Source organism: Diabrotica virgifera, chromosome 3, assembly GCF_917563875.1.
Source record: "Diabrotica virgifera virgifera chromosome 3, PGI_DIABVI_V3a".
Classification (NCBI taxonomy): domain Eukaryota; kingdom Metazoa; phylum Arthropoda; class Insecta; order Coleoptera; family Chrysomelidae; genus Diabrotica; species Diabrotica virgifera.
In genome coordinates this window covers 173,148,406-173,163,400 of record NC_065445.1, presented here as the reverse complement: position 1 = coordinate 173,163,400, position 14,995 = coordinate 173,148,406, and the positions used below count along the sequence as shown (strand labels likewise).

The window sequence follows — 14,995 nt, the reverse complement described above, 5'->3', positions numbered from 1 at the left end:
ATGGGTCTACCTATTGAGGGGAAAGGATTTAATATCAATATATATATATATATATATATATATATATATATATGAGTTAGCTAGAAGCAACCTACCTTGCTCGTTTTAAATAAATACGAGGTGACATCTAGTGGCTTCAAAGTGGAAGCACAGATCGGTTTCGTACCGAAACGAGCAAGGTAGGTTGCTTCTAGCTAACTCAGATTGCGCTAGTCCCATAAGGACTGCATGGCTGTCTTACGGCCGCGGGTATACGGAAGGAATATTCTACATCTTCGTCTGTTCTGAGAGCTTGACTGATGAGCTGTAGACAGCGAAAACGCTCTCAAGATGGCAGCACAGACGAGGATGAGAATATTTATTTCCCGTATATTATTTTGCATATATATATATATATATATATATATATATATATATATATATATATATATGTAAAATATTATACGGGAAATAAATATTCTACCTTCGTCTGTGCTGCCATCTTGGGAACGTTTTCGCTGTCTACAGCTCATCAGCCAAGCTCTCAGAACAGACGAAGATGTAGAATATTTCCTCCGTATACCCGAGGCCGTAAGACAGCCATGCAGTCCTTATGGGACTAGCGCAATCTGAGTTAGTTAGAAGCAACCTACCTTGCTCGTTTCGGTACGAAACCGATCTGTGCCTCTACTTTGAGGCCACGAGATGTCACCTGGTATTTATTGAAAAATACCTACGGCGTCAAACAAGCAGGAAATAATCGCAATTTTCTACTTTTTAAAAAGTATGAAAATAATATGTAAAATATTATACGGGAAATAAATATTCTACCTTCGTCTGTGCTGCCATCTTGGGAACGTTTTCGCTGTCTACAGCTCATCAGCCAAGCTCTCAGAACAGACGAAGATGTAGAATATTTCCTCCGTATACCCGAGGCCGTAAGACAGCCATGCAGTCCTTATGGGACTAGCGCAATCTGAGTTAGTTAGAAGCAACCTACCTTGCTCGTTTCGGTACGAAACCGATCTGTGCCTCTACTTTGAGGCCACGAGATGTCACCTGGTATTTATTGAAAAATATCTACGGCGTCAAACAAGCAGGAAATAATCGCAATTTTCTACTTTTTAAAAAGTATGAAAATAATATGTAAAATATTATACGGGAAATAAATATTCTACCTTCGTCTGAGATGTTCCCAAGATGGCAGCACAGACGAAGGTAGAATATTTATTTCCCGTATAATATTTTACATATTATTTTCATACTTTTTAAAAAGTAGAAAATTGCGATTATTTCCTGCTTGTTTGACGCCGTAGGTATTTTTCAATAAATACCAGGTGACATCTCGTGGCCTCAAAGTAGAGGCACAGATCGGTTTCGTACCGAAACGAGCAAGGTAGGTTGCTTCTAACTAACTCAGATTGCGCTAGTCCCATAAGGACTGCATGGCTGTCTTACGGCCTCGGGTATACGGAGGAAATATTCTACATCTTCGTCTGTTCTGAGAGCTTGGCTGATGAGCTGTAGACAGCGAAAACGTTCCCAAGATGGCAGCACAGACGAAGGTAGAATATTTATTTCCCGTATAATATTTTACATATTATTTTCATACTTTTTAAAAAGTAGAAAATTGCGATTATTTCCTGCTTGTTTGACGCCGTAGGTATTTTTCAATAAATACCAGGTGACATCTCGTGGCCTCAAAGTAGAGGCACAGATCGGTTTCGTACCGAAACGAGCAAGGTAGGTTGCTTCTAACTAACTCATATATATATATATATATATATATATATATATATATATATATATATATATATATATATATAGGTACATGTGAAGATACGTTATGCATTTATTAAATGGTAATTAACATGAACTAAAAAGTTCAAAACATTTTCTACAAAATAGGTTTTACGCTCTTTTCAATTGCAGTATTACCTTTTTGAAAAATTAATATATACAGAGGGAAAAAATTGAAAAAAAAAACACATTTTTACATAAACAACCAGTAAAAACAGAGAATTCTGGTAAACTGATTCTTCTGGATCACCACATCCCTCTTGTAAATAAAAAAAAACCAATTTGGTTGAAATCGGACTTTTCGTTCAAAAGTTATGGTACTACTAAACACATAAGTATAGCCGCCATTTTGAACGCCCGCCATTTTTGTAAAAGGCAAAATCTGAGATGGCCTCATATCTAAATTTAAACCTTTATATGTGTAGTATATGTGGTCCAAATTATATGCTTGTATCATTAAATGTGCAATTGTTTCACATATCGGCCGCACTAATAGTTTTTTAAAAATATCTACAAAACGAAACATGCTAGGTACATACAACCCTATACCAAAAGAAAGGTTGTAATATTTACTACAAAATGCAAAACTAATATACAGGGTGTCCCATTAAAAAAATGAGAAAATTTGGTATTTGCAAATAGTGATCACACTGTATATTTTATGGCTAAAAGTAAAAAATATTAAATTATTTAAAAATAACACTATATTTTAAAAACTTTGACCTATCACTTAAATTTTTATTTCCATGGAAACATAATCCACAACCCTATAAATATTACCATTTTTCTCAATAAAAATGTAAATATTTCGAAAATTATTAACTTTAGGCCTATAAGACCTTATACAAATTTTTTATATTTTTAAATAATATATTCAAAAATGATTTAATATACAGGGTGTTCCATTTAAAAAAATACAACTTTGGTTCATACCGTCGTTCTGACTCACCCAGTATAATTGAAAATAATTTTATATTATAGACCTCTTTGATATACATTAGTTTTATTATAAACATTTTTTTTGTATATCTCATAGTTTAGCCGTAATCAAAGAACACCAGAGGTTTGGCGCACCCTGTATATTATATATTTTAAAGTGTTGTTCTGAAGCTATTTCCTTGTGGCATTTTTATAATCAACTATTTTCCATGGGAAATAAGCCACAATTTTACCAAAAAATGATTTTATTAACGTTTCGAAGCCCAAATCGGGTTTCGTTGTCAAAATACAAAATACTACTAATTAATAAAATCATTTTTTTGGTAAAATTGTGGCTTATTTCCCATTGAAAATAGTTGATTACATTTTAAAGTAGAAGACTTTAAAATTATATTGCCAATATTTATGAGTTGCGTTCCTGGGACGACTTTACTGAAAGATAGTTCATTCGATTACATGAAATCAACCCCAACTAAAGAATATCCGTCACATGCTGTGATTTTTTTGTGTCGGATATTCTTTAGTTGGGGTTGATTTCATGTAATCGAATAAACTATCTTTCAGTAAAGTCGTCCCAGGAACGCAACTCATAAATATTGGCAATATCATTTTAAAGTCTTCTACTTTAAAATGTATAATATATGTCTGAATTGCCGATACAGATGAGTCAGATTAAATAAATTATTTATTAGAAGAATTTTTTACTAAGCAACAAAATTTTTGTTTGATTTATTTATATTTTTGTATTTTGACAACGACATCCGATTTGGACGTCGAAATGTTAATCAGATCATTTTTTAGTAAAATTGTGGCTTATTTCCCATTAAAAATAGTTAATTATGTCGACCTTTTTTTAAAAAGAATAACTTTTTTTCGTAAAATTAATAATAAATTGAATTAGCCCAGTCGAGATTTATTTTGACACATTCAGAGTAGGAAAGATACAACACAAAAATTCCTACCTCACACTATTAACTGCTCAAATCAACTTAATCTTTCATTAAAAAAAGAAGAATTATTGGAAATAGTGGGAGTGTATACTAAACTCATACAATTTTGTGGAGTTTATTTCTTCAAAATATTTTTATTTTGTACTATACGTAATTTTCTCATTTGTTATCAATACATTATCATGGTGTAAATAAAAAATTCTTGATTGGCGTAGGGTTTATGTTATTTATGTCTGTTTACTATTAATAATATTGGTAATGAGCAGGTATGTTTGGTTGTGTAGTAATTTCCAGTCACGTCTAGCAACCTAATTTTCCAAAAAGTAAATTAGTAACATCACTAGACAGTTGTGTATCAGATTAGCGAATCCACTATAACTGAGTTATCGTAATAAAAATGATGTTGAGTATCCGTAATTTGAAAAAAAAGTTTAAATTTTTTTTTCAATTAGAAGAATGTAATTGTATATTATAACACGACTTTTAATTCTAAATAACTTTTCTTAATAAAAATTTTCGATATTGTGAAATATAAAGGTACTTTCATCTTCAGCGAAATTCACATTTTTTGACATACCTCGTGTATACTGTTGATAAAATTTGATATCTGATGATTGAATCTTAGGTTTTAGACCATCCAGAGCACTTTATGAAGAATAACTTTTTTTTTCGTAAAATTGATAATAAAAAAGTTTCCCATATGGTTCCAAGTTATGCTATTTTATTTTATTTATTATTTTATTTATGTTATTTTTCACTTAGCTTCCATTCGTCGTGGTAGTCAGACGTGCGTAGGAAAGAAGCTTGTTTTTTAAAACCTGTGTCTATAAATTAGATATTTAAATAAATATTTTGTGAACTTTAAAAGTAAATTAATTACACCAAATAAAAAAGCGAAATCGGAATAAAAACATTAAAAAGTTATGAGTGCAGTTAGCGGGGGCGACGCCCCCGATAAAAATGTTTTAGAAACCCAAATGGATACAGAACATGCAACATCTTCAAAGGAGGAGCTGTTAGGATTTAAAAATCTTGTTCCAGTTACACAGATAAGTACCACAAAACTTGTTAATAATAAACCCATTATCGATAATGACTTTGCTAATGTACACACTTCAATAACAAATAACATAAACAAAGAAGTAGGAACAAAAAGGGAGGAATTTCTTTACCGACAAAACGACCTAGGACCTTTTTACGCATATTTAGAAAATAATTCACCCGATTTTAAAGGCAGATTAAACGCGTTAAGGATAGGTGACATTATTATCACAAATTTTAAAGAAATTGATGAAAAAATTGTAAGCATTGACGCAGTAGGAAGAAATAAAATACGTATAAAATTTAAAGATTATAAATCGGCTAACTATATCATATCTAAAAAAAATGAAGCAATATTTATAAAAAATAATCTAGACATATACATTCCTAAGTTTCTTTTAGTTAGACAGGGCGTAATAAAAGATATTTCCACAGAATTTTCAGTAGAGTATGTTAAAAACAGAATAAAAATGTACGATTTACACTGTAAATTTAAAGTCCTTTAAGTCACAAGATTAAATCGAAGGCAAGTAGATGAAAACGGTACTCAATACATTCCAACAAAAACATGCGTGGTTAGTTTTAAGTCACAAGTACTACCAAAATATATAACAATCAACAAGGTACTAAAGGAAGTCGAACCATACAAACAAAAGGTGCTATTATGCTTTAATTGTCTTCGATTTGGACATACAGGTGGGCAGTGTAAGAGCAAGGCTAGGTGCGATAAATGTCAAGAATCCCACAACTCAAAAGAATGTAAAAAGACCGATCTCACTCCAAACTGTTTTAACAGTTCGGGGGATCATTTTACTACAAATTTAAGCGCGTGTCAAGAATTTCAGCGTCAAAAACTTATTAAAGACGCTATGTCTTCCAATAATATTAGTTATCAAGACGCAAACAAACAGTTCCCCAGAAACTCCTATGCAAAAGTAACATCCATAAATACGGAACAAACTACAAACCTCTCCTGCCTCAAAACTTTCCCTCCATTAAATCCCAATAATTATACACCCACCCAATTCCCATCAAATCCAATTAACAAAATGTCAACTAATAATATATTCTACAATAATAATTCAAATAGTACAAATTCTCGAACATTCAAAAGACAGAGACCAAATAGTCCAGATCCAACATTAATTTTGCATAATGAAATTATATCTTCCCCTAGATCTCAATTACCTACGGGAGGAATATTAGACAGCATTAACTATAAGGGAAATATTAATAATAATCCAGTTGCATCTCCTTCAGACTTGAGCATGATAAATTCAATATTAGAATTAGTTATAGAAATTGTCACAAAAGTTTTAGTAACAAAAAGTATAAATATAAATAAGGAAGAACTCGAAAACTTAGTCAAATTAACTATAAATGGAAACACTTCATCACATTCTCAGACCTCAACCATGCAATAAATATTCTTCAATGGAACTGCCGTTCGGCAGTTTCTAATAAAAATAACTTAGAATATCTACTAGATAGGGGCAACTACTCCGTTGCACTTCTATCGGAAACATGGTTTAAAGCAGGAAAATACTATAATTTTAAAGGCTTCAACAATATTCGCTGTGACCGGGACGACGGGTACGGCGGCTCTGCCATTTTATTAAAATCAGACTTAATATACCAAGAAGTCTCAATTCCAACTACAATCAGTTTTGAGCATACTTGTATCTCGGTAAATTTTCCATATATACTGTTATATTTCTATTTGATATGAAAATTAAATTTTAATAATTATAAACAAAATTCAATTTAATATAAAATATTTTCAATTTTCTCAACCACGGGCATATAAATTTAGAACAACCTGTATACAACAAATTGTTATATTTAATTTTAAGAAGTGATTAAATAAGACTCAAGTGAAATCGTTAATAGGTCATTATCGTTGTTCGCGGAAGGATCGGTCATTAGCCGATGCTAAATAAGACTAAGTGGAAATAGAGAATAGGTCATTAAAATTTGTATATAGTAGAAAGTAATTTTAGAATGGGAATTAACTATTTTCTTTGAAATCCATTAAGCATATTTAGAAAGTTTAAAAATTGGTTTTGAGGAATACTGCGAATGAGAGTTGGTGGTGGAAGTTTGATTTGTGAATCTGGAAGGGATATTTAGAAAGTAGGGGAATGAATGACAAATAGAGATCAGAATGTTTTGAGATGTCGAGAAGTGAAGTCCAGTGGTAGACGGTAGTGTACGGATAGTGAGAAAGCCGGTGTAGTTCCGTGAGTGTGGAGTATCTATCGTGGAACGAGAGGTAGGCCAGGTTGAGAGTAAAAGAACCTCCTTGAGCCAAGAGTTCCCGGTAGCTGATTGCAGTTTCGAAAAAGGTAGAACACAGCATCACGACAGAAGCAGGAAGCGAGAGCTATACGAGCTAGTTTCAGAGGAGAACATTACTGGAAGCCAGGACGAGGTTTTGATTGCAGCCAAGGATAGCAGGAAACGGGTTTTGTGTGAAGACATTCTCAGTTCACCAGAAAAAGGTCAGTCTCATTTGTTTGGACATGAATGTATGGGTTTTTCGTATTAAATACCACATTTAAAATTGAAGAAACATAATCAATAATATCAGAAAAGCTTCATCAAACTTAAATAGAATTGTTGCTAATAAATCATAATAGTTAAATGTTAATAAAAACTTTCAATTGGAAACCAAAAGGAAATAAGATTCCCATGTGTAAATGTTATGTTTAAGAATAATAAGATATAGCAAATATTAAGCAGTGATTGCCATTTAAATAAAATAAACAATATTTTGATTACAATTGTAACCCATATGTGTTATTATTTTACTCTTTTCTTTCCTATCCCGATTAGGAACCATTAAGAAATACTTAGAAGCCACGTATGTAAGTAATTAATTTTATAAAAAGCCCTGAGATTGAAAACATATTGATGTGTGATTTGGTAAATTAATTAGATTATTATTAATGCATTGATTAAATTAAATGACATATAAAAATATTATCTCATATCAATAATCAAGATCACAACAACTGTCGTCCAACGTGGAGGGCATTGTAAAGTATTTCTAGTGGCAAATTTGAAGGATAGAAAGAGTAAAGCCGGTATTTGAAAATTTATATGCCTGTGGTAAAAAGTGAGATACTTACATTTGATAACATAAAATTTTAGATCTCTTTAGGTACAAATTTTACATAACTGATTTAATATTTTATTTTTACGATATTTACATTTGATATATTTATTGACAATTTATAATATTTGGGTGAGAAAAAGTCGTCTTGGTAACATACTAGTAAAATTTCATATTTGGCGGGGACAGTACTTCTTGAAAACAAATGTCTGTGACAAGAAGCCAAAGCAAGGACAACAAAAAACAAAAAGAACATTCAAATCAAGAGAATAATTCAGACCAAGAAGAAATTTAGACACTACAATCATGGCATCAGGACAGCAAGAATTATCAGGAATAGATAAATTATTGCAAATGATGCAACTCCAGTCACAAAGAATAGAACAGAAAATGGATGAAACACAACAAAAACTGGATGACAATCAAAGAGAAACAAAACAAGCAATGGATGAAGCAAAAAGGACGATGGATAAAAATCAGGAAGAAACATCAAAGAAAATGGATAAAGTGGATAAAAAAATGGATGAAACACAGCAAAAAATGGATGACAATCAAAAGGAAACAAAACAAGCAATAGAAGAGAACAATAAGAAAATAGAGGAACGCATAGAAAAGTATGAAAAGGAAATAAAAGGATGTTTGACAACAATGAAAAACGAGATAGAACAGCAAGAAATGAAAATTAAAGATGACATGCAAGAACAAGAAATTAGAATGAAGGACCACATGAAAGAACAAGAAATGATAATTCAAAACAAAATGGAGGAGTTAACGAATGGCCAGAAAAAGGAAATAGAAAATTTGGAAAATAAGTTAGAAAATGCTATTCAAGTAGACAGAGAAGAAGTGGAAAAAAGAATCACAGAAATAGAAAAACAAGTCACCGAAAACAGGACGCAACAGAATGTCGGAGAAAGAAGAGAAATGGTTATACATAGCACAGATGACGTGAAGATAAGGTTTGGCGGGGATGTAAGAAGATTACACCCAGTGCCGTTCATAAATAGCCTGAAAAAGAAAATACAGCACATCGGAAATTTCGAAACAGCAAAAGAAACTATCAGAAACCATCTAAAATATGAAGCAAGCCTATGGTTCGATTGCAAAGAAGAAGAATTTGACAGTTGGCAACAATTTGAACAAAAATTTTTGAATTATTTCTGGGGAAAAGTCCAACAATTGGAAATTAACAAGGAATTGCAAAATGGGAAATACAATGATAGGATGGGTATATCAGAAAGGACATATGCATTACAAATTTACTATAACGCAAAACATTTACAATATAATTACTCATCGGAACAATTAGTCGAACTGATTGCAAGACATTTCGAAGAAACGCTGGAAGACCATATCACATTGCAAAACTACAAAGACATAGATAGTTTATGCCAATTCCTACAAATAAGAGAATCACGTATAAGAGAAAGAAAATCAAGAAGGTCGCGAGAAGATTACAGGCCCCGAGAAACACAAGATTACAGAGATATAAATCAAAATAGGAGGGACTATACAAGACGAGATTTCAATCCCAGAAGGGAAAACGAAAATAGAGACAACGGAAGAGGAAATTATGAACAAAGAAATAGGCAATGGAATGAGGACAGAAATCGAGAATACCAGAATAGAAACACCACACGCTCAAATCAAGAAAACAGAAATAATGGTAGACAAAATGAACAGGGATATCGAGAAAACCGAAACAGATCCGACAGACCAAGAGAAAATAGAAGAGAAGTAAATAATACCCAGACAGATGAATATGACGGAGAGAGACATTATGACGAAAATATAAACAACGATGAGCAACCGGCGTTTTTTCACGACGGCGCTCACTAAAAACCAAAAATCAAACAGGAATCTTTTGTAACCCCAAGGAGTTTATTAAATTGGCAGGAAACAACGAAAAGAAAAATGGAGTTAATTTAAAATTTGTGGATGGATTTATCAACAAGAAACCAATTAAATTTATGATAGACACTGGATCTGAAATAACATTGGTCAACAGAAAACTAATAGAAGAAGTTAACTTAACAAATTTAATTTACAAAATACCTAGGGTAAATTTAGTGGGCGCAAACAAACGGACATTGGTAACTATAAATGAAGGCATACGAGTAATGGTACGACTGGGTAAGAAGATGTATGCACTACAATGTGTAATAATGCCAAACATGTCACATGACATGATAGTAGGAGTTGACGAATTGGCAGAAAAACATGTAGTGATAGATTTTAAAAATAATACGATGAATCTAACAGAAGAAAAAGAAGAAGAACAGAACAAGGAACAGGAGAAACAAAATACGGACGAATCAGGTAAAGAACAAACAGTGGAAATGAATTTGGCAACGAAGCAAGGACAAAGAAGAAAAGGGAGAAAAAGTCAGAAAAAGACAAAAGAAAATGAAACCTGTGGCTCCTCAAAAGAAGAGTTGAGCCCAGAAGAAGAAAAATTGAGAGTATCAAAAGCAAAAGAAAACTGGGATTCCTCAAAAGAAGAGATGAGCTCAGGAGAAGAAGAAATAAAGCTAACAAATGAAAGCGAAAAAGATATGATCGCAACAGTGGCATTTGAAGAGGAGGCATATGAAAACGAGGATGCAGAATACACGGTAAAAGTATGTGAAAAATCTGAGGAAAAAGACAGAAGATTGATATGGGAAAAAGGGAAAGACAACATAATAGCCGACACTCTAACACAGGATGAGGACACTGAAAATAAGGAAACAATTACTCTACAGGTGGGACTAATTAGAGTAATACAAGAAGAAGGGGTATAAGACGTAGATTAAAGTAAGGAAATATACAGGGAGTTGGTTTTGCCTCGAGAAAATTTATTTAAAAATGCAGATAAATTTTATCGAATACAAGGCGGGGATTTGTTATATTTCTATTTGATATGAAAATTAAATTTTAATAATTATAAACAAAATTCAATTTAATATAAAATATTTTCAATTTTCTCAACCACGGGCATATAAATTTAGAACAACCTGTATACAACAAATTGTTATATTTAATTTTAAGAAGTGATTAAATAAGACTCAAGTGAAATCGTTAATAGGTCATTATCGTTGTTCGCGGAAGGATCGGTCATTAGCCGATGCTAAATAAGACTAAGTGGAAATAGAGAATAGGTCATTAAAATTTGTATATAGTAGAAAGTAATTTTAGAATGGGAATTAACTATTTTCTTTGAAATCCATTAAGCATATTTAGAAAGTTTAAAAATTGGTTTTGAGGAATACTGCGAATGAGAGTTGGTGGTGGAAGTTTGATTTGTGAATCTGGAAGGGATATTTAGAAAGTAGGGGAATGAATGACAAATAGAGATCAGAATGTTTTGAGCTGTCGAGAAGTGAAGTCCAGTGGTAGACGGTAGTGTACGGAGAGTGAGAAAGCCGGTGTAGTTCCGTGAGTGTGGAGTATCTATCGTGGAACGAGAGGTAGGCCAGGTTGAGAGTAAAAGAACCTCCTTGAGCCAAGAGTTCCCGGTAGCTGATTGCAGTTTCGAAAAAGGTAGAACACAGCATCACGACAGAAGCAGGAAGCGAGAGCTATACGAGCTAGTTTCAGAGGAGAACATTACTGGAAGCCAGGACGAGGTTTTGATTGCAGCCAAGGATAGCAGGAAACGGGTTTTGTGTGAAGACATTCTCAGTTCACCAGAAAAAGGTCAGTCTCATTTGTTTGGACATGAATGTATGGGTTTTTCGTATTAAATACCACATTTAAAATTGAAGAAACATAATCAATAATATCAGAAAAGCTTCATCAAACTTAAATAGAATTGTTGCTAATAAATCATAATAGTTAAATGTTAATAAAAACTTTCAATTGGAAACCAAAAGGAAATAAGATTCCCATGTGTAAATGTTATGTTTAAGAATAATAAGATATAGCAAATATTAAGCAGTGATTGCCATTTAAATAAAATAAACAATATTTTGATTACAATTGTAACCCATATGTGTTATTATTTTACTCTTTTCTTTCCTATCCCGATTAGGAACCATTAAGAAATACTTAGAAGCCACGTATGTAAGTAATTAATTTTATAAAAAGCCCTGAGATTGAAAACATATTGATGTGTGATTTGGTAAATTAATTAGATTATTATTAATGCATTGATTAAATTAAATGACATATAAAAATATTATCTCATATCAATAATCAAGATCACAACAATACATAAAAAAATTTACTTCGTTTCAGTATACCTTAAACCGAGAACTAGAATATCATTACAACAGTGGATTAACTTTTTGGAACAAATTCCAAAACCATTCATAATTGGGGGCGACTTTAACGCACATAGTTTGGCATGGAACGATGGATATGACGATATCTATGGCAAGATTCTTTTGGAAGCTATCGAACAATGCAACCTAGTAATTATAAACGACGGATCACCTACATTAGCAAACAATAAGAAGTCAGCTGTAGACTTGACCCTCTGTACACAGGATCTGACACAACTAATTACGTGGTGTACTTTAGAAGAACCTTATGGCTCTAATCATTTACAAATACACATACAATTTGGAAGGAATATCCCACCTGCGCAAATTAAACAGACAGAACATAATATATGGAGACTCAAGGCTGCTAATTGGGATGTATACACCGCTACCCTTGAAGCAACAGAACCAAAATCATCACTAATGGGCATTATCGACAATATTAACAAAGCTGCCGACAAAGCAATTCCGTTACGAAAATCAAACGCACAAAATAGAAATCATTGCTCAAAGGACTGGTGGAACGAAAACTGTAACATAGCTGCTAAAGCAAGAAAACAAGCTTTCTTAACCTACACACAGGCTCCAAATCTTAATAATCTAACAGAATATAAAAGACTTGATGCAGTAGCTAAAAAACTTTTAAAGAAACTAAGAACAAAAGTTGGATAAAGCACTGCCAAAATCTAAATCAAAATACACCAATTAAAGAAGTGTGGAACAAAGTAAACCGATATAAAAACCGAAAACAAGCGAATAAACCCCTAATGGACCCCAAAGAAGACTGGATAAGCGAATTCCATACAAAAATCTCACCTCCATGGGTCGAAAACAACATTACTCAACAAATAGCTACTGTAAATAGGAACACTTCTTTCCTACAATCGTTATTTCAATTATGGGAACTCGATCATTGCATTAAATCAACAAATAATAAATCTCCCGGGGCGGATAACATTTCATACAATATGTTGCATAAAATGCCCTTAGACCATAAGAAAGCCCTGTTGGAATTGTTCAATTCGATTTGGATAAATAGGATTCCTTTTCCACCGATGTGGAAAGAATACATCATAGTACCTATCAAAAAACCTGGAAAACAGAATGGAAATGCAGATTCATATAGACCCATAGCTTTATCATCGTGTATATTTAAAACCATGGAAAGAATGATAAAGAACAGGCTTGAATATTGGCTAGAAAATGAAAAAATATTACCTGACTTACAATATGCTTTTAGAAAGGGAAGATCTTCCTTGGAACCCCTAACGATACTAGTAAATGACATCTATCTAGGATTCACACACAAATACAGCACTTTGGCCACATTTTTGGATATAACTTCAGCATATGATAATGTTCAAATAAATATACTAGAAGAGAAGCTCATCAATATTGGTCTACCAACCTCCTTTGCCAACTTCATAAAATCAGCTTACTCTAATCGATCAGTTTCCTTAAAGATAAATCAAGAAATTTCGGAATCAAGAATATGTAGATCTGGATTACCACAAGGTAGTATCCTGAGCCCAATCCTCTACAGCCTGTACACAATGGATATAGAAAATGTTATATCACAAAAGTCTAAAATTATTCAATACGCTGATGATGTTGTTATTTACACCAGTAGCAAATCAGAGGACAAATGTATAGAAAATATCAACACTGAATTTATAAAAATCCAAAAATACCTAGACAACATGGGACTTTCCATATCCGAGTCCAAAACCAATGTATGTATTTTCTCTAGAAACAGAAACAACTATCAAAGACAATTAATAACAGGAAAATATAAACTCTGTATTAGTAACTCTGTAAAATATCTTGGTCTGCATCTAGATAGAAAACTATTATGGAAGGACTGTATCCACCAAATTATCAAAAAAACAAGTAATTCTATAAATATCCTAAGAGCGTTTTGTAGAGCAAAGTGGGGAGCAGACCCAAACACGGCTTTACTATTCTACAAAACAATGGTACGATCAATAATGGATTATGGAAGTCAACTCTATGGAACAGCAGCAGATACACATCTAAATAAAATCGAGATACAACAAAATAAATGCTTAAGAGTTTGCCTGGGATATCTTAAGTCAACGCCCATAAACATTATACAAGCTGAAGCCATGGAACTTCCTCTTAAACTAAGAAGGCAACTATTGAGCAGAAAATTCATAATAAAAACCATTTCAAAAAAAACTTCTTACCTCAATAGTGTACAGTCACTAACAGTTCAAGTTTTGACCCATAGATACTGGCACTTCAAGAAAACCCCCCTCATAGTAGAAACTTTCTCAGAAATAGCTAACATTACATATATACTCTATTCCAACCAACTCCCTCCAGTTTTAATTTACTCACCTGAACAAATTTTTTCACTTGAAATTAGAACCTACTATTTTGAAAGTGAAGAAGTAGCAAGTATCAATCAAACAAAGTTCAACGAAACAAAAAACAAATACAGGCCAAACTATGATTCTATATTCACTGATGGATCAAAGTCAAAAGAATATACCAGTTGTGCCTTTTACCATTTTGAGGAAAATACTGAGAAAAAATTTATTTTACCAAAGGAAGCTTCCATATACACTGCAGAACTAACAGCAATAGTGCAAGCTATGAAATACGTACTCGGCTCTAACCACGACAAATTTATAATATGTACGGACAGCAAAAGTGCAGTAGATAAACTTAAAAATGTTAAAATAAATAGATCAGTTAATCATATTGAAGCAAAAATCCTGTATTTACATAATGAGATACACATCAAGAATAAAGTCGTCATATACCTACGGGTAAAGGGACACGCAGGCATAACAGGTAATGAAATGGTAGATGCCTTAGCAAAAACAGCTCCAACATCAGGAGAAGAACTAAATCTTAAACTACCCCCGTCCGATTTATTCTTAAATCAAAGGAACAAAATA

The 14,995-nt window shown here is 32.6% G+C and overlaps 1 protein-coding gene across 1 annotated transcript in view; it reads right to left on the bottom strand.

Moving 5' to 3' along the window:
• The window catches only part of LOC114334839 (putative neutral sphingomyelinase), an 88,350-nt gene that overhangs the window by 58,264 nt on the left and 15,091 nt on the right, over positions 1-14,995 (bottom strand). The window lies entirely within an intron of this gene.